Raw genomic sequence first — 20,968 nt, 5'->3', positions numbered from 1 at the left:
GTGTGTGTGTGTGCGTGTGTGTATAGACATGCTAGGCTGCATTTCATCTCGGGGCTTAGGTCTCATCTTGGAATGGCAGGGACCCAGGTGTTATTTAGAATTAAGGCAGAGTAACACACGGTAGTGAACACTGATTATACCACTATCATTCTGTCTATACACAGACAAATACTCATATGAACACTCATACACACACAGCTTGTGGTTCTGCACAGGACAATGGTTTCTGGTGTATGTTTTAATAGAATAGCGAGCCAGCAGCATGTCAGATGACAGCTGGAAAATTTACCACTTCACACGTGTCTTCTACATCTCTCCATCTGGTGGACTGATGCAGTGTTCAAGAGGCCAGCAGGTCTTAACAATGTCAATCCATGTAGCAGAAATGTTGCTTCAGCTGCTGTCACCTATTGGTTTCATTTTCATTTCTAAAAACAAAAAAAAACAGGGTAAGATTTACTAAAAAATATGGCATTTCATTAATGTGCGCTGCAGTTGTCTGTGAGTTTGTGGCTGCAATCTGTTTGTATTCAGCGTCTGGTTTACTAAGACATCAGCTCATTACTCAGTCAGCTCCTGGACTGATTCAGGTACTGCTCTCCAGATGCACACTGAAGTGAAGGGGAGCCTCATAGAAACACATTATTGTTGTCTTGAGATGGAGTTGATATGGATGTTAATACCGAGCTAAATTCAGCCAAACACTCACTTAAATGTCTTAGCAAAAGAGAGAAAAGTTTGGTTGCAGCCTCTAGTGATTTTACAGTTCATTAATGCTCAGTTCAAATTTGAGTTTGATGAACCAAAACTACCAGGACAAAACCTATTTTCTTCATTTTTTCCCCTAATAATCAGGTTTTAGGGTATATTTATGGCATGTTTATTTTTTTCTAAAACAACTTGTGGCTCTTGTAATTCACATCTGCGCGCTGTTTCCCCTCAGAACTGACTGTAGAAAACTACATGATGTAAGTAAAGCCGGTTGAATACATAATCTGTTAACACGTCTCCTATTATTTGCACGATCCTCACTTAAATGCATATGCAATGAGGAGAGAGGCACACCTTGTAGACACACAAATGCCACTAGACTGCGACTCCAGGCTGCTGCGTCTGCTTGATAAATACATCACATGTGTCTGGGGCAGAATGTGTCACATCTGCACCTGAAAACAGGTGTAAAACCCTTAATACATCTGGCCCTGAGAATCTACAGCCACGCCAACAACTCTGTGAGGCTGTAGTCACAGTATGTAGTGCAAAGCACCACTGTGCCTAATGTCAGCATGCTTATATGCTCACAGTGATTACATGAGGATGTTTGGCATGTAACGTTTATCACCATCATAGTTAAGCATGTTAGCATGGTAACTGTGAAAAGGTTGCTCCTCTCTTTTTTTACTAGGCCCTGGTTCCCAACATTGTCAATGTTAGTGTGTTTCTTAAGGTCATGTTCTGCTGAAGGGCTCCAGTCCTTCTGTGATGTGTTGTTGTTTTTTTCTTTTTGAGTGTGTGTTTTGCAATGTTAAAGCAGATCATCTGCTCAATCAGTGATGGTAAAAAGAGGTGTGTATCATTGTTAGCAGTGAATGACTTGATGACTGAGAAAAGTTAAAACTGTTCTACAGTAAATGACATTCTGTATAATGCGGTGCATTCATTGCTGTGCAGGTGCCCATAGATAATTGTGATTGTCAGCAGTAACAGTAATCTTATATTAATGTTTGTTCTGTTATTCTGTTTTCTTTCTTTCTGAAAGCTAGAGTCTAACTCACCCCATGGTAACCTGAGCAGACTGCAGGTTCTAGTTAGGTGAGGCTTCTTCAACATCCCCTTTAAAGTTTTGCAGGCAGGTATTCGGTCATAACATGTTGGAGAAAGGGTCATTTGACAAAATGTTGACCTCATGATGGTGCAAGAGGAAAAGTCAGAAAAGAAATGGAGGAGCACAGGGAAAAAGAAAGAAAGAATGAAGAAGCAAGAAAAGAGTAAAGATGAGGAAAGAAAGATGACGGGGGAAAAAGAGAAAAGGGGGAGAAAGGGCAACAGGATTAGAATCAGGTAAGAGGAAATGAAGTCTTTCCTGCCGCTCACTCTTTTCCCACTCACTACGCCAATATACGCAATGCCGTATTCCTTAACAGAGTTACGCTACCAATAGTTTCTCAGGCAACGACACAGAGGTAGACTCACGTACCTGAACAGGGCTGCACAGAGACTTCTAAATGCTATTGATTTACGAATTAATGGATATTTGGCGTTATTTTTAACATAAAAAATATTTTTTTGGCCTGGCGGGAGTTCTTGTTGTGATAATTATAGGAGAATCACTGATTCGGTAAAAGCTCGGTAAACATTGAGTACAGTTAGACCTAGCAGTCTCCATTAGGTTGGGAGAGTTCAAAGTTGTGAAAACAACAGGGGTGTTTTGAATACACCCTCCCGCTGCAGGAAATAATGGATTAATCATGGAAGGCTGTTGATGAAGAACTTTTCTCCTTATGAAAGTAAGACGGCAATTATTCGACCAATAAGAATTTGGTCGGACAAGAGCATATCGACCAACTAATCGACCAGTTGACCAGGAGACTACAGCCCCACACATATCAGACAATAAATGATAGGGACATAAACAAGGAAAAATCACATGAAATCAGATCTTTTCTGACATGTTGTGGGCCACATTCATGTGGATATAGATCTGATAACAATCACATATCTGCAACTGTGACCTCATTATAAATACATAGATCAGAAAGCACCGTTTAGAAGTTCCCCAACCATGGGCTACTTACCCGACTGACCCACACCCGGGACTTAATCCAACCACCTCTAGCTTGAGTCCATTTACAATAGTGATATGATTGTGCTCATATAGTGGGTTTGACTCTCACTCAAGTTTATTCAAGTAATCATGTGAAAACACCCAAAGAAGACTGATAACATAAGAAATTCACAAGTAGTTGTCAAGATTCACAGTTTAAAGACTAAACATAGATTGCATACACACTGCTTTCAAACTTTGATTATATGCATGAATCTCTGGATTGCATGAGTTTGATTAATTTCTTCAGGCTAAATTGGGTAATTACAATTATTAATTGACCTATTCCTTAACTTTCATCTCAAACAGAACGACCATGTCAGTGATTTTCCTCCTCAGACTCTGTTATTAATTTGTTTTTCAGCAGCATCAAAGGTGATTTGATAATACTAGTGCTTTCTGAGGAGAAACTACCTTTGCAAATGATTTGAGTGCCAGTCGTACCACTTGACTGCAAATGAATCACACAATTTAATTTTCTGCAAAACGTACTGAAGGCCACGTGCTGGCTGGTTTTATGTAATGAGATGCAGAAATTCCCTCTTTCCCGGTGTTGCCGGCTTGTTCCATGAACCTCATTAGTGGCTGAGGTTGTGCTACATTACTTTTTCAAGCAGCTAAACAGATGAGGCTCATTTTCTTTGATGGTGCAGTGCTTTATTGTGTTGCCCTTTCCAATGCCATATTGCACTATGGAGTGCTGTCAGCAATGGAAACAACCAATTTGCGTTCAAGAACTGTTGACCAGATGACCCATCATCTCACCTTCATCTTTTGGTTTGGCTTTGGCTGAAAACTATCAGTTAACTAACAGTTATCTTAACTACCAGTTAACTGTGACTTAACTAACAATTAAGTCACAGTGTGGCAGATATTTTCTTTCCCTAAGCACTATATACTTTTAAGTCTGTCCATAAGGGTTTTGGGGGGATGATATGATGCAGTTTTGCTCTATCTGAATGCAATCTGATCACCAAGGGTGAATGTTATGTCAGTAGGAAGGCTGTCTGAGAGTCCTAATGAGAAGCTCGGCTTGGCTCTAAATGGAGCCACTGCTTTGAGAAATAACAAGGCCACTTTTGCCTGCCATCACTCAAATAAACCACTTCCCTGACGAGCAGATTGGACACCGGCTGCTTCAGCTTGATTGCTGGTGTTCAAATCCATCTTTAGTAATGGCATCTGCAGCTTGTTGTTGTTGCTTTCCATTTATTTATTTATTTTTAATTGCTTGGTTTGTTTTTTAACTTGTGAGCGGCAGGACTTATGGTCTGTCAGTCCCTCACTGCAGCCAGATTGTTTTGAAATCTGTGATGGACATTCACAAGAATGTTAAGAGGATAAATCCTTGGATATGTGTTGACTGATTTTTCAACTGGTACCACCGTCAATACCAGATTTTCCACTTGACCAACAAAAAAAAAAAAAAAAGCATGAAATAGAATTTATGGTCTCCATGAAATTTACTGTGGATACTGATGATCCTCAGTGGATGGACCTCATCTATTTGGTGACCTCTCTACATTTCTAGTAGTGCTATTCTAAGGCCAACGGCTGTATTTGTACAAAAGACAACCTTAAAATGAGTTGAATGGTGTGGTGATATTAAATACTTATTAAATATATGTTGTGGCTGCTTGCTCATTGCTTTTTCTTTCACTGTGTGGCACTATGTGTTTGTTTATGTGTGTGTGTCATATGGAAATAACAGTTTTAACTTGCCTGCTAGAGCTGTCACTTTTTTCAAAAAATCAAGTTTGAACAAATTAGAACTAACACTTAATTTGTTCAAATAAATTTGCATGCAACGTACATAGCCTAAGCCTGAAATATGTTGTAGAATCAATGCTGTTTATGTTCTTTTGCCTCATTGAAGTGAGAAGTGAACATTACTGTACAGCAGTTGTATTTTACAAGGCAGCAAACAGCTTCACCTTTTTCCACCATTTTCTGTGACGATTTATTGTTGTGTGATTATCCATTCAGCAGACCTTGCTAGTTTTCCCCATTTTGCATTGGCCAAGAGAACAACAATAGCCCAGTTTTCTGAGGGCAACAAGGTATACCAGCACAACACTGCCAAAGAGTTCTAAGAGGAATTTACAGCAAGCAGCTTAAGATGAATCATCACCACATTGTGCCTCTTTTTCCCATTTCCTCTCTCTTTCTTGAAATTCCATTTCAATTCAACCTGCTTCACTTTTATGACTGACTAATGAACAGCTTTAAAAAAAGAAAAAAAAGAAAAACATCAGTGTGTGTGTGTGTGTGTGTGTTTGTGTGTGTGTGTGTGTGCATGTGTGTATGCCTGTGCATACCGAGAAACTCCAATCCTGCTGCTGCAACAGTTGGTTGGACTGACAAATGACTGATCTTTCTAAAGGTCCTAATTACTGATTATTATAGCACATATAGAGGGGGCTGTGTGTCTTACCACACGTGTGTGCGTGTGCACTTGCATGTTATGTTTGTGTGTCTTTTTCGCTGCATGTATATACTGTACCTCACAATGTATACATATGTGTGAGAGCTCATGGTGGACTATGTGTGTGTGTGCAGCAGTGTGAGTACAGAGAATTATTGCTGGTATAAATCAAGCCCTCTAATTGGTCAGGAGCTATAACCGCAGCAGGAGGTCCCGCCTTGGGCTGCTGCTAATTGGCCACCTGCAGCGTAGCATGGCGCACCGTTGTTCCAAACTAGGAGTCACTCAACACCAGAGCATCAACAGGTGTCAAGTTTGTGTGTGTGTAAAAGTGTGTGTTTTTCTTCTGTATTTCTTCATATGTATGTGTATTGTGTATCCTTGTTTCACCTGTGTTTAGTGCTATGCAGTGTGTCTGTGTGTGTTCTTAACAGAGGCTAATTAAAGGTTATTTACAACACACTCTGTATTGTAAACTAACCTTGGTTTCTTAGGCCTTTTGCTCCTACAGAGCTGAGACAGACAGTGTGAAATTTAACTTGTAGTGAGTATGTGTGTGTATGTCTGAATCCTCAGATAAAACAAAATAATGAATATATAATAACTGTCAGACTTTAAAGTTCTTCATTTGAAGAAACAAATAATTCCATTTGTCAACTAGTGAAACTATAGACTCAATACTAGATATACTGCTCATTCTCAGCCAATGAGAATGTAGGAATGCCTGTCTATCAATATCAAAATTGGCAGTTAATCTTTAAAATGTTCCAGTGAGGAATTTGCATGATTTCCACTTTCAGTTTATTTACTACCTCTGTAAGCATTGGTAGGTTGTCAGTAATTACAGTAATTCTGGTATAAAGGTTCAAAGTTCATTTTTGGAAACAGCAGTTGACAATCTCAGCAATCTCACCTCAAGGTACATTTAATAACTGTTCTGAGGAGGACTTTTTGATCAAACTACTACATCATCCTCATCAGCAAGAATGAACTTTCAACTTTTCACTTTACATATTGCCTGTATGTCAAATTAAATTAAGGTTGATTTTATCCCAAAAGCCATAAGAAAATGGTGAGCCAAATCTGACTAAAATATTTGCCCCTCTAACAAAAGCTTTCAAAAGTTTTCCCTTTTATAGGTTATATCAAATCTTTTACATCATTCTTCATAAATCTGCATGAAATAATAATGTAAACACAAGGATCATGTAAATCCCAATGAATATGACCTTGTGAGATCTTATAAATTTAAGAGAAGAAGAACACAGATACATAACATCATTTGGCTGATGTCACCAGAGCAGATTTGTGTTAGCCTTAAAAGAAGCAGGCCACTGTTTATTGTGTGTGGGTAAGCTTTACATTTCAATCTGGTAGTGTATAGATGATATTTTCATCTGATGTTATATTTTTTGCCAAATGAAGCAGCATAATTAATTTAAGCTCCTATAGCTGTTTGCTCTCACTTACTAATGGGAATCATCACATCTGCTCCTAAATACAACTTTAAAACTGTTGCATAAATCAGTTTTATTCTTGAATGAAATAAAAGAAATAAACAAACAAAATTATGAAAAACATATTGAGCTGTATAATATCAGACCCTCAATAAACAGCTAAGATAAAATAAATGGTCAGTTTAAAGTCGATAAATTGCACTTGGACTTGTTGACATAATATTCCTCTGTAGTACTGGATTTCAGCTGTGGATTGGCTATTGCCTTCAACTATTGTGTCTTTTAACTTTTATAATAATAATAATAATAATAATAATGAAGTTAAAACAAAGACGACGCAACACAGCAGAGAGAAGACAGAAGGATGATGAAAGATAAAAACAGTAAAAGAAATAAAAAAACATAAAAAAAATGTAAATGTAAATAAATACAAATAAAAAGACAACATCACATAAAAGTCTATAAAAATGGGTTCTAATAAGTGATCTAAAAGAAGTCACTTATTCTGGGAGCCCTACTTCCTCAGGTAGGTCATTCCAAGGTGCCCTGATGGCAAAAGCATGGTCACCTTTAGATTTAAGCCTCAACTTTGAAACGGCCAGAAGGGCCCCCCTGAGGTTCTAAGGCTGTAAACTGGCTCATATGGGGTCAAAATGTAAGTTATTTAGCTTGGGGCCAGACCCAGGCGTGCTTTAAAAGAGATCAGTTAAATCCTGAAGTCAATTCTAAATCAAACAGGGAGCCAGTGGAGAGAAGCCAGGATTGAGATGATGTGATGTTGTCTGTTAAAACCAGTAAGAAGCTTAGTTGCTGCACGCTGAACTAGCAGGAGGCAAAGGAGTGACTTTTGGTGTATGCCAGAAAGGACAGAGTTACAGTAGTCAAGTCTAGAGAAAATAAGTGTGTGAAAGACTTTTTCCAGGTCAGAGTATAAGAGCATTGGTTTAATTCTGGAGTTTTTTTCTTATTTGAAGGAAGCAGGACTGGACAACTTTTTTGATCTGTGGTTCAAAGCTTAAATCTGAATCAAATAGTACTCCCAAATTTCTGGCAGCAGGCTTCACATTAGCAGACAAGGGACCAAAGCCACTCTCAGTGAAACTGATAGGGTTTAGGGGACTGAACAGTAAGAGTTCTGATTTTGAGTTGTTGAGTTAAAGAAAATGTTGTTTTTTTGGATCACTAGGTCTCAGGGGAAGGTATATCTGTGTGTCGTCTGCATAGCAATGGAAAGAGACAATGTGATGTTGGATGATTTGGCCAAATGGAAGTATGTAGATAGAAAATAAAATGCACCTAAAATTGAGCCTTGCAGTACATCACAGGTAATGTGAGTTGTAGAAGATGAGTAATTACCTATGGTAACTGACTAGGTTCTTTCTAAAAGGTAAGAATAAAACCGAGTGCAGTATCCTTGATGCCAACCCAGGTGCAGCCGACAGGACACACACCTCCCCTGCTCTCTTACCTACCACACACACATTTTTTTGTCAAACAACTAACTGATTAAGCAATGAATTGTTTCAATAGTAATTACAATGACCCTACATATTGACATACATACCCTACATATTCTGCCAGTCATCTGTGTGAATCTACAAGCAGCACTGATGAGATGAAAGCGATGAAGACAGAAAGTGAAAAGCTTGATGAGGCTGCCATGACAAGACCAACAGGATGTTGGACTAAGGCTCAAGCCCTTTAAGAGAAATTACATTTAATCAGTTTCAAATCTTGGGCTGAAAAAGTTGTATATACCCCCTGAACCAATTATGTATTTACTGCAATCTAATCAGTTAACAAAAGGCCATTCTCACCTTCCCACAGAGCAGTTAATAAAATCTAATCAATCATTTTCACTGCCTTCATTAAGCATTAATGGATGTTTAAACTGTGATGTATCTCAAGGCTCCAGTGTGTGTTTTCTCACATCTGTATGATTAATCTGTGTGTGTATGACAAAAATAATGTCAAAAAGGTGACAGAAAGAAAGGAAAGGAAGAAGTACAGATGTTATGTATTATCTATGGACAATCAGAAATACATTAAAACCAGGAAATACGATGGCTTATTAGTTGTGTGTTTAAAGGTGTGTGTGTGCCTGTGTGTGCCTGTGTGTGCGTGTGTGTGTGTAGCTCAGATCAATGCCTCCAGTCAATTAGTGGTGTAATGATTTAATCAATGTGCTGCTCTTCGTTAGGACCACCATTACATCTCAGGCAATTTACAGTACCACCATATGTGTGTGTGCGTTGGAGTTTGACACAGCTCATTCATGTAGACAGTGTGTAGCATGTGTGTGCACAGACTATATGATGAAGTACGAGAAGTGAGGTGGATCAATGACATTGATCTGACATTAACCAACAAAGAAAAGTGGACCCTGGATGTGTGTGTTTTTCCTGTAAATAGATTTATGTGGTTATGTCATAGGAAGACGTAAGATTAATAATCTTTAATAATACTGAGTGTTTATAACAGCATGATTGCAATGCCCATATTCTGAGAAAATCAATTTGTCAAATCTGTCTTAAAACAACAGTCAGGTATCCAAATGAACACTGACACATGTTTTTCTTGTTGTAATCATTCCTCCTGTTCCTACTGACCATTAGAAGATCCCTTCATAATGCACTTACAATGTAAGTGATGGGGGACAAAATCCACAGTCGTCCCTCTGTGTAAAAATGTATTTAAAAGTTTACTTGAGGTTTAAGTTGTCCAAATTCGTCATAATTAGTCTTTTTAGTGCCAAAGTCCCTCTTTTTGTAATTATTCTGTAGCTGTAGCTGAACAGAAAAACATTGCCACAAAGAAGGATTTTTGTATTAAAAAGACTAACTGTGGAAGACATTGACTTTATAAGACTAATTCAGGCGGCTGAGGCCTCATATCTTCAGATAAACTTTTAAATATATTTTTGTCACTAACATTGAAAGCACACAGGGGAGAGGTCAGTATAAACAGGAGGAATGATTACAACAAGAAAAACATGTTCATTTGGGCACCTGAATGTAATTTTAAGACACACTCAAAACATTTTGAACATATCCTTTAATGGTGGTTGTCTTACATATAGTTCACCAACAAAGTAAAACTGAGCCTGGCTTATGTCTGTGGACCAGCCTAATATTATCTATGTGAAACCAAGGTCTGGTCTAATGCAAATGAAGCTGCACAAAAATATAGACTGACTGACTCTGACAGACATGAGCATCCCGTGCCCCAGGCCACCTCACACCTATGAGTTGTCTTTCCACAGTGACAGTTAAAGACAGAGTCATCTGCTGATGATGAAAGATTTCAAAAAATTTCAAGATTTCAAAACAATTTCTAGTTTGCTGATAATGTTGCAAATCAAGCGATGAGAAGGCTGTACATTCAAAAATGAATAAACAGATAGGAGAGTGAGAAGAGCAAAAGAAAACAAAGGAGATGATAAGGTATTGTTATTGTTTCAATTTCAATGTATGACCAGCTGCTGGAAACTGAGAAATTGATTTTCCTGAAAGTTTCAATGTATCTGAGTTACAGAAGTGCCTGAAAAGGCATGTAATGCCTCACACCAGCCAGTCAATTTTATTTATATAGTCCAATATCACAAATTCGCCTCAAGGTGCTATATTATATGTACAGCACACAACACCAAACAAACCAGATCCCCAGGTCCATGGTTCAATGTAAATAAACCTTAATTTAATGGATACTGTATTGTGTTATACTGTCAATGTACAGTATTTAAAACCCTCACTCCACCAGCTCTGCAAGCACACAAGCATTGTGAGTTGTCTAATCAAGTTCATGTCAATTGTTAGGTGGTAGAAATTGTGGAGTCTTCAAAGTACTTTGGTACTATAATAGACAAGTTGATAGTCGGCTGCACCTGGGTTGGCATCAAGGATACTGCACTCAGTTGGTTTTATTCTTACCTTTTAGAAAGAACCTAGTCAGTTACCATAGGTAATTATTCATCTTCTACAACTCACATTACCTGTGATGTACTGCAAGGCTCAATTTTAGGTGCATTTTATTTTCTATCTACATACTTCCATTTGGCCAAATCATCCAACATCACATTGTCTCTTTCCATTGCTATGCAGACGACACACAGATATACCTTCCCCTGAGACCTAGTGATCCAAAAAAACAACATTTTCTTTAACTCAACAACTCAAAATCAGAACTCTTACTGTTCAGTCCCCTAAACCCTATCAGTTTCACTGAGAGTGGCTCCTTAATCCCCTCTGCCATCTCTCTATTTAAGGTGACATGAGCAAGAAATCTTAACATTTTACATTATGTATATATTTGTTTAACTGTTTGAGACAAATAGTTTTAACATACTCTTTTTTTTTTTTTTTTTCTTTTTTTTACTACCGTGCAGTGTTTTTCTGATCAGCCTTTAAATGCAATAATCTGTTACTCCAACCGGACTGCTGGATCATATTTCATCGTCTCACTTTAAATAACACGCACCAACACAGCCCCTTGTATTGTTTTACACAGCACTGTTTTCAGCCAGGGCGATCCATGGCTACTTTATTACAAACAATTCCACCATGTAAACCTGGAATCAATGTGTAACGGCTGACCTCTTTATATACAGTCAATGGTTTAGATGTGTAGCACACCACAGAACATTCATTACCGTCAGTAATAGTTTTAACATACTCAGTTTATATTCTTTTTGTATCAATAGGATGTGTCCATGTGCTTTGTGTTTTTATCTTCATGTTAAAATCCATGTGTAAGCAGCAGAGGAGGCTGGTCCATAGAGGCAGAGGAGGTTGCTCCTCTTGTATTTTTGAGAGGCAAAAGAGGGATCAAAATATAAAAAAGAGTAATTGGTTTGAAATAAACCATTACCAAATCTCAGCATCATTTGTGAATATTTTTTCTCTCTTCTTTGGAAAAAATCCATTATTGAAATGAGTAAAATGCTCAACGGTGACACGTGCAGGGCAGGCAAGAGGGGAAAGGGTAGTGTGTATGGTGATGAGAGGAGAGGAGAGGACAGGCTCCTGCTGCCCTCATTACATGTAAAATGAAAATAACAAACCTTGATCTGTATGTTCCCAGTGTCTACAGGCCTATATCCAAGCTGCCTTTTATTTCAAAAATTTTATAGAAAGTTGGTGCCAGCAGCTCACTGCTGTCTTGACTACACACATTTTAGACAAGTTCCAATCAGGTTTCCGTCAGAAGCATTCCATTGCAACTGCTCTTCTAAGAGTGTCCAATGACATAATGGACACTCAATAATGATAGAAAGGCTTAAACAGTGGGTGTGTGTCTCAGGGAGCACCCTGGACTGGTTTTCCTCCTACCTCTCAGATAGGAGTTTTTCTGTCACTCGGACTTGATGCTCTTTCCTGTGGTGCGCCTCAAGGTTCCATCTTGGGTCCTTTTTATTTGCTTTATATATGCTTCCCTTTGGTCATGTTATTAGCAAATTTAGAGATATATTCTATCACTGTTACGCTGACGATTTTCAGCTCTATGCCTCTTTTAAGCCTGATAACTTCAACAAACTGTCTGTGTTGCACAACTGTCTGACTGCAGTATTTCCGCTGATAACATTTTGGAGTTTGCCACCACAGCAAAAAAAAAAACAACAACAAACACACAAACACACAAAAGAAAAATTCCTGCCTCTGCGGACACATTACAGAATTCAGCGCATGCATTACGGGTCCAACTAACTATCTTAAATTAAAGAAAAGAAAATGAGCTTACTTAAGTATTTTCTAAGGAAAAGAAAAGCATGAGGTAGGTAAACAGAGCAGACATTTAGGAGGAGACAAATTATTTCTCTCTAATACTGATAACATACATGGTTTCATCGCTGCTGCTCTTATCCCAGATGACTCCATGTACGCTATCAGTGTTAGCGGTTGCTAAATAAAGTCCTCCCAGATTAACTGGCGTTCAACACGCGAGATGCTGCACAGTGGGCAAGATACTCCAGAGCTGCCGGACTGGACCCAGGCAGCCACCCAACATTCAATACACACACATCAAAGTTTAAAGCAAGAAGGGCCTAGCCTCATAAAAAAGGAAAAACGTGAACATAGCGCAGTTGTGGCGGTTTCTTGCCATTCCCCACTGTTGGCTTGTCTGTAGTGCGGTACTGCAAAATTGTGCTTATTGCGACAGCCCTAGTTATAGTAATAGTTACTGAAAGCACAGCCTTTCAGTAACTATTATATTACAACCTGAGCTTATCTACACACTACACACTCATTCTGCAGTCTTCTACTTCTACACAGTCCCACAGTAACAGTGCACAGCATCAACATGCACATTAAGCACCTCTGTGTTTATTAACACAACAGCTATTGGTGTAACCTAGCTTGTAAAAAAAAAAAAGTAGTTATTACTGTCACTGAAAAATAACTATATTAATTCATATAATTATTAAGTGTTTGTTTACCTTGATAGACAGAGAGGGAACATGGATTGAATATAGGGATGGAAGAGAACAGGAGAACTCAAGGAGTGACAGATGAGGAGAGAGAGGAGAGGAAGCAAGGAGAGGAAAATGTACAGGCAAGGGGAGCAGGAGAGGAGTAGGCAGAGGAAAGAGAGAAAGATGAGACAAGCTTCCAAAAAACCTCTAAACACAGGAAGTCTGGATGGGAACCAGATTGGCCTAATATACCAAGATACAAGCCTTGGTTGTACCATACTTCAAATGGTAAGTTTCAAATACAAAATTAGTGTGTAAAATAAATAAATTAAAAGATATGACTGAAAATATTCTTAATGAATCTATCCATCATTTTATAGGAATGTTCTGCCACTTATGTAGGCAACATAGACATGCTGCCAAGAGGGGAGTGTCAAAGCGGCCATTTATTGAAGAGGGCTCAATGGTTTACCGCCTAGACTGTTTAGACAGACACATGATAAGTGAATATCGAAGGGACAGTGTTAAACCCCATGCCATGCTGGGGTATTATGTTTCTTTTTATATGTTACAAATCCAGCACTGTTGAACTTGGCAGAGCTACTTGGTTGTGATTATTTTGAAAAGCTCAAAGTAAAAAGTTCTATACAATATTGAGCTATTTTGATGCTTTCATTATAACCTTATATGAAAATATTGCAAAAATAATACATGCTCTGTTTCATTTATAGATTGGAAGAAACACAAACTACAGATCTCATTTCATAATCGATGAAATGGTGGAGGTCCTTGCTGTGGCGGTGGAGGAGCCCGTCCTCAAAGCAATACAGGCATCTGTGGCCATAGGACTTGAGGCTGATGAGAGCACAGACGTTGCCATCATGGGCCAGTTGGATCTGCGAGACAGCTACTAAAAGCAAAAAATTGATGTAATTATCAACCGGTATTGCGGTAATCCCTAATTTAATAGTCTTCTATGAAAATGCTTTAATCATTTTCAGATACATGGACCAAGAGGGGAAACTGTGGAGTGTGTTCCTAGACCTCGTCACGGTGCCAGATGGGAGGTCAAACACAATAGTGGTTGCATTCAAGGGGGTTCTCCAGAAAAAGAACTTCCCCACACACAAACTGTTTGGGCTGGGGACTTATGGAGCAGCTGTGATGACACATCAAAAAATCTATTTACATACCTGGATTCTTACTAGTAGGCTATATTATGTGATACAAATATGTATTTACTCGATTAAAGCAGAACAGCATACTGGGGTTGCCAAACAGCTGCAGGACGAATTCCCATGGATGGTGTCTGTTGCATGTAAAGATGCATCCAGCACCGTGCCATACAGGGATACATTTAATGAGCACCTGCAGCAGCTTCAGATTTATTTCAAAAATAGCTGCAACAGGACTGCTGTCCTTCAAGCAGCATCAAAGGCCTGATTTGACTGTGTAGGTAATAGAAAATTTTAATAGTAATTTAATAGAAAATGACAAATGTCAATAATCATTATAAATAAGATTACATCTGTAATACAACTCCAGAACTGTTTGACCTAATCAATCTACCTTTATTGTTATCTCCTTAATTTACGCTTTAAGAGGTCAAAGACACTCGCTGGCTGTCCAAGCACCAGGCCATCACCAATTTACAACAGAACCTCAGCACTATGTTGGCAGCATTAGCTGAGGAGGTGGAGGTAAACCAGTGCCTGCTGGCAAAAGGGCTGTACAATTTTTGTGCCACATACTGATTTGTGGCAGCTGTATACATGTAAGCGGATGTGCTGCCCCACCTGTCAAGGCTCTCAAAGATCTTCCAAAAAAAGAGCAATTCAACTTTCTGGCTATTGGACAGCAGGGATGCCTACAACTACTGTACATTGTACATACAAGTACAGTCACCAATAATTAAACTATTCTTCAACTCAATATTGAAATTATGTAAGTTTCAAGCAAAAAAACTACAACAAAAAAACAGAAACATCTTGTTTTAGGTCCCTGTGACTATGGCTTCTAGAAAAGCCATTAAAAATGCCGGTGATTCCCAGCCCCCTGGTTCTTTCTTGGGAAAGTTACACCAGGACCTAGATGACCCCAGAGGTCTTGGTGTCTTCAGCATTAGGAATGAAGAGGAGAGGAGGAGCAGAGGAAAATAACAAAGACAGGGAGGGATGACTAGGGAGCAACTCTGGGCAAGGTTCAGGGAGCAAGTAAGATATTCATATTTATATTACTTTAAAGATTTATGTTAATGTGTGGATAAATTAAAATAAACTTGACCTATTGCTTATTTTGAATTACGTTTTCTGTCTATTCATTTCCTTGAAATCAGATCATGGATGCCGACATGATGCCCAAAATGATGAGTGGGGCCAGCTCTACCCATGCCTCAGCCAACTAGCAGCCATTGTGCTCACGGTGCCTGTTTCCTCTATGAATTGTGAGAGGGACTTTTCCACCATGAATAGAGTTGAAGCAATTGAATACGTGATTTATAATACTCTTTGTCCCTCCACCTTCTCTCATTATACTCCCTCTGCTTGCAGGTGAAGACAAACCTAAGGAACAGACTGCAAGGAGAGCACCTAGCAGCCTGCATTCGGCTGTCTATTAATGGGCCTCCCCTCAAGGACTTCCCATATCAAAGGGCCATGGAAGCATTCGATGAGAAGCCCCTAAGAGCAAAATGCTCCAACAAATCCTGCAATCTTTGTGTCAATAAACAATAATAAATAAAACATATCAAACAATGACATCTACCAGCGAGTACAGTGTGGTTTTCACCAAAAATTTGCGAATCCTTTTGTTTCATATTTTTGGCAAATGACCATGGTATAAGCGGGATAATCAACTTGTAGGTGTGCGTTTTAAGGCACTTCACAGGGGCCTTTGCTTCACATCAGGTGGTTCTGCACCTCCACGTTGTGCCTCAAAACCGTAAAAAGCACACCTGCTTGTTGATCCCTTACACACACACACACACACACACACACACACACTCACACACACACATATATATATATATATATATATATATATATGTACACACACACACACATATATATGTATATATATGTATATATGTAAGTGAACAAAGTGTCATTCCTTTCTAACCACTTGTTGCTTGGCAGCAGAATTGTTTCCACCGTAATTATGAGTAAAAACATTTCTTTTGACATAACTAGGGCTCTGATAATCCTTCACCCTGGGAATTTTTGAATTTGAGACTTCCGTTGGGCTCAGACTCCGTTAAATATGTAACAAGCCATTTTTGGGAACACACACATACACATACAGATATACTGTTTATTGAGTATACATATGTGTTAGTGGTCTTCAAAGCAGAGAAAGTTAAGCAACTACCTCTGTGGATCTTGGGGGTTGGGACACAACACCACAGAGAGTCTTGGCAAATCAACAGCCTCCTGGAGGGAAAGGGATCCAATGACAAAGCGCCTAGGGACACAGCGGGCCAATGAGAAACCACCTAGTGAGCTACACAGGAATGATGCTGTCATGGAGGGTTTGGTTTCACGGTTGGTGGGACATTTGAGCACCAAGAGACCAGATACAGACAGAGAAGCAGCATGGACCACAAATCCCAGTGAAACTTGGACAACTATATACTTTTGTTACTTATGTCCAGAATATCAGCAGTGTCCAAGTAACTGGTAAAACTGTAGGTGTGTGTAGAATATTTAAAACTGCAATGTCCTCGGTCATTAGATCATCCCATCACTCATGGTTCTCATTCATATGAGATGATTTTTAAAATTATCATATTTTTGCATGAAGTACATTTGTTGAAGGCAGTGTTTCTATTCTAATGCACCTCTGCAGACATTTAAAACATCACGCTTCTCCAACCAAGCATCCACTTGCAGGCTCTCAGTCTAGTTATTGTAGTCACTCCCCAGTCTCTGCGGTGTTGAGCTTGGTGTATCCTTGTGGAGAGTGAAAAGGTCAGATAATGCCAAATATTTTTAACCCTGAAATAACCATTCAACTCTAGGTAACACTACTTTATTCACTGTGCAAATCATCTCTAAATTTCTCACATGAACGTAACAATACACATAACACTATTACTGTCACCAGAGGGCAGACAATTGCCAGTACAAGGTCACAAGGAAGTTCTATTCAGTGAAACATACACAGGTAAAGGACATTCCCAGCATTTCTTATTCTTTGAATTCCTGTCCAACTGCTAAAGGTTGATACTCCAGGATTTACAGAAAGAATTTAAATGAGGTGCTAGTACTAGCATAGCAGTGTGTGGTTGAGTGCAGAAAAGTGATTGTGGATGCAAGCAGAGCAGAGGAAATGGTTAGCAGTAAGTTGTCAATCTGGCAGTAAATGTACAGTACAAACTACAGTGTGTCAGTTACTAAATGCTGCAGCTTCTCAAGACCAAGAAAATTCACATCTGTTATTTCCCTAACTGCTGGAAAAGTGGAGGGGGTTAGCTCCAAAGTTAGCAACAATGGGTTAGCCTGACCTGACAATGCTATACAGAGAATGGAGAAATGTGTGGCTGCTGACTCTTCTGAGTATTGCTCAGTGCACTCCATTAGGCCGGCCCTTACTGAGCTCAGGAAACTTTGTCTTTATTTTATCTTAGTTTTTCTTAAATGTCTCTCTTTAATTTTCTTTTGCTCGCCTAAAGTACGTGCTTTTAACCTTCTTCTAGTGTGGAGGGAGGAACTGAGGGAACTGTTTTCTTTTTGTGTTTTTATATTTCTGTACCAAGAAGTTTTTCATCCTGCCTATGGAATTACCCAAGTCTAAGGGGAAGAAGTTAGTGTAGCTAGATTAAATTTGTATTTGACACTCAGCCAAAATCACAAGAACTCAACAGAAGCCACAACTAAATGTGAGCCCACATCTGACTGCCTCAGAGAACCTCAGGCAGTGACGCATCAACCTGGACCTTCACCCACCGGCTCTAAAGCAAGCCACCAGAGCAACTGGTAGGCCCTGCTGTTCAGACCTCATCTCGGCGAAACACTGCATCTGAAGTCGCCTGGCAACTAAGCCTGAAGTGAAGGCTCCTTCACGGCGTAGCCCTGCAAGCAGACTGGCCTGCACCTTGCTTGTGACTCAACACTGCAGCAACCCTGGAACTGTTGAAACAGTCTGCACCGAAGTGCTCCATCAAGTAGGCACAATCTGCACCTTTCTGTGATTATGAATTGATATTGAATCACAATTATCATATCTTAGAGAAGTTGATGCTGCCCTAGCACCCCTCCTTTCTCTTATAACTTTAAAATCACATACTTCCATCATTATGGTCAACTCAGTGACACATTTATCTCATCATTTAAATCTTTTCTATTCATTTGCTTGATTATTTTCTTCATCATATATTCTTTAGATGTATAATTATTAATTAATGTCTTCATTTTATCAGCAAGAAGTTGCCTGTTTGTGTTCGTTGAAGCAGGAGATGGAGGTCAGAGGGGAGTGAGTAGAGGGGTTTTTGTTACCTTTGGCTTTTGTTTGTTATTTCTTCAGTTTATCTAAATTTGATTTAATCTGTGTTAGCCAAGAATGATGTGTATTTTCTGTATGTAAATATCAGTAAGGGCAAATTGTAAATATGTATTCTAAATGTATGGTGGGAGTGTTCAGGGGCCCTTCACTGTGTAATGGTAGAGTGTCGGGGGGGGGGGGGGGTTCAGGTTGAGTGTCACCTCTGCCGATGCAATCCACTTCAACCTGCTGCACCTGCAAAAATGCTTTTGTTGTTAACTAGTCTGCTACATGTGTGTAAGAGCTGTTGGACTTTTTGAAATTTGCTTATGGTCACAAGTAAAAGAACAATCCCTGTTTGACTGATGCTGTTAATTTTTCCATCACACTTTACACCCCAGTCCTGCTGGTTTTCATCCTGGCTGTAAGGGTTCACCACCATCAAAACCTTACAGTTCTTTTCTAATTGAAGAGTGGTGCCCTTTCTTAACAAGTGCAAACATTTCATTTCTAAAGGTAGACTTAACCCTATGTGAGTTAACTAAAGATAAGACCATTTGAGGGGAATTTAAACATGTAGTCAAATCCTAATGACACCTGAAACTTTGTACTTGGGACTCTGTTTTTCACTATTTACATTTTTCTAAAATGTTGCCATAAACTGAAAGGGCTACAGTTTAAGCATCTGTGTAAAAATGCCATAGCTGCAGAACACTGCTTTCCGTAAACTATAAAGTTGCAGCTCATAAATCTCTCACCTACAGGGGATGGAAGTAATTGCAAATGCCTTACTACAGCTGTACTTGGCTGTTTACAGCATGCTGTCATAGATAGTGACGATTAAAGACTAACAGCGTGTGGGAGAGAATGTGGTAAGAGTCTTATGGAAAGTGATCTAGCAGTGACTGAGTAAGCTATAATCATTAATTACACTAGTAATCATGATAGTAGCTAGTCTAAAGATTTTTTAAGCAGGTTTTCAAGCTGTATGTAAATGAGGAGGCGTGGCCCAAAGGCCGGAGGGAGGGTTTGAAACGTCTAGGGCATAGAGGCACCTTATGGACAGCAGGGGGAGCTGAGTGCAGTCAGCTCAACTTAATTCTTTTGACATTTTGAGATTATGGTTTTGAATTTTCAACTTTACTGGGCAGTTTTACGGTTATGATAGAGACAGAAAACAAAGAAAGAGAGGTCACTGACCACACTCAAAACCAGGACAATGGGGTGCATCTGAACCACTAAGACTCCAGGACATGGCTCTAATTTGTCCATTTGTACACACTCACCAACCATGGAAAACCAACATTTGACCAGCATGATCCAGTCTGACAGTATCCAGAGTGCACAATATAGGCAAAAGGGCAATGGAATGGCAGCTACTGGTTGAATCAACAGTATCCTGGCCTCCCCACAAGTTATGGTGTTGCCAAAGTGATTACTACTTGGAAAGTCTATTATGCCTAGCCAAAAAGTATAGGGATAAAAAAAAACCCTTTTCTCTAAATGTCTTGTAATCACAAAAGCCATGAAGCAAAAATTATACAGCAGGTTGTCTGGTCTTAAGGTAAAACCACACTTTCTCAAAGTACAGCTCTAAGTTATTTCAGGTATGGTAGATGGAGGGAAAACAGTACCCTGGTCATTCTACATGGGGTCAGATTGTTTGCTAGAGTAATAATTACAATTAGTAGACCTGCTAGTGGCATCTGGAGAGAGGTGTGCATGATGTGCATGAGAGGTATGAGAGGGAACACAATCATGCTACATCTGTTTTAAAAAAAGGCATTTGAACACAGCAGAACATAATGCTATATAATGGATGGTACAGTGTGTCTGATGTGGAGGCACTGCTGTAATTCAAGTGCTTTTGTAAATCTCACAGACGTGCTTTTAACGGAGTGGCCGTCCTTACCCTGTATAGTCACCCTTTTCCATCTCCATTTGTCTTCACAACTACACACACTTGAACGCATCTTTTCACTTCGCCCTGTGCTGATCAAAAGATGATCTGCCACAAGGATTTCCACTTCTTGTGCTACATCTGTTAGAACAGGTAACACATACACAATTTCCACTTCATGGATGCAAAGCCCTTACCTTGCTTATTTTCAGGCTGATGTCTTATATCTCCACTAATCTTTTTTTTTCTTTTGATTGACAATGAATCGAGTTATGACATGTACACAATGTGAAAGCTGTCACACAGATAAATCCACAGAGAATAATTGCCCATCTCTGAAACTCTATGCAGCTGTGTAGTCCATTTGAGATTAGTATTGTAGTTTTACATTTACTTACACTGAAAAACACAATGAATCCACCATATGCAGGTATACAATTTTACTAGCAAGTGAATAAAATGGAACATCTAGCAG

The sequence above is a fragment of the Thunnus albacares genome, chromosome 3 (assembly GCF_914725855.1).
Source record: "Thunnus albacares chromosome 3, fThuAlb1.1, whole genome shotgun sequence".
Classification (NCBI taxonomy): Eukaryota; Metazoa; Chordata; class Actinopteri; order Scombriformes; family Scombridae; genus Thunnus; species Thunnus albacares.
This window is presented reverse-complemented; position numbering follows the sequence as displayed.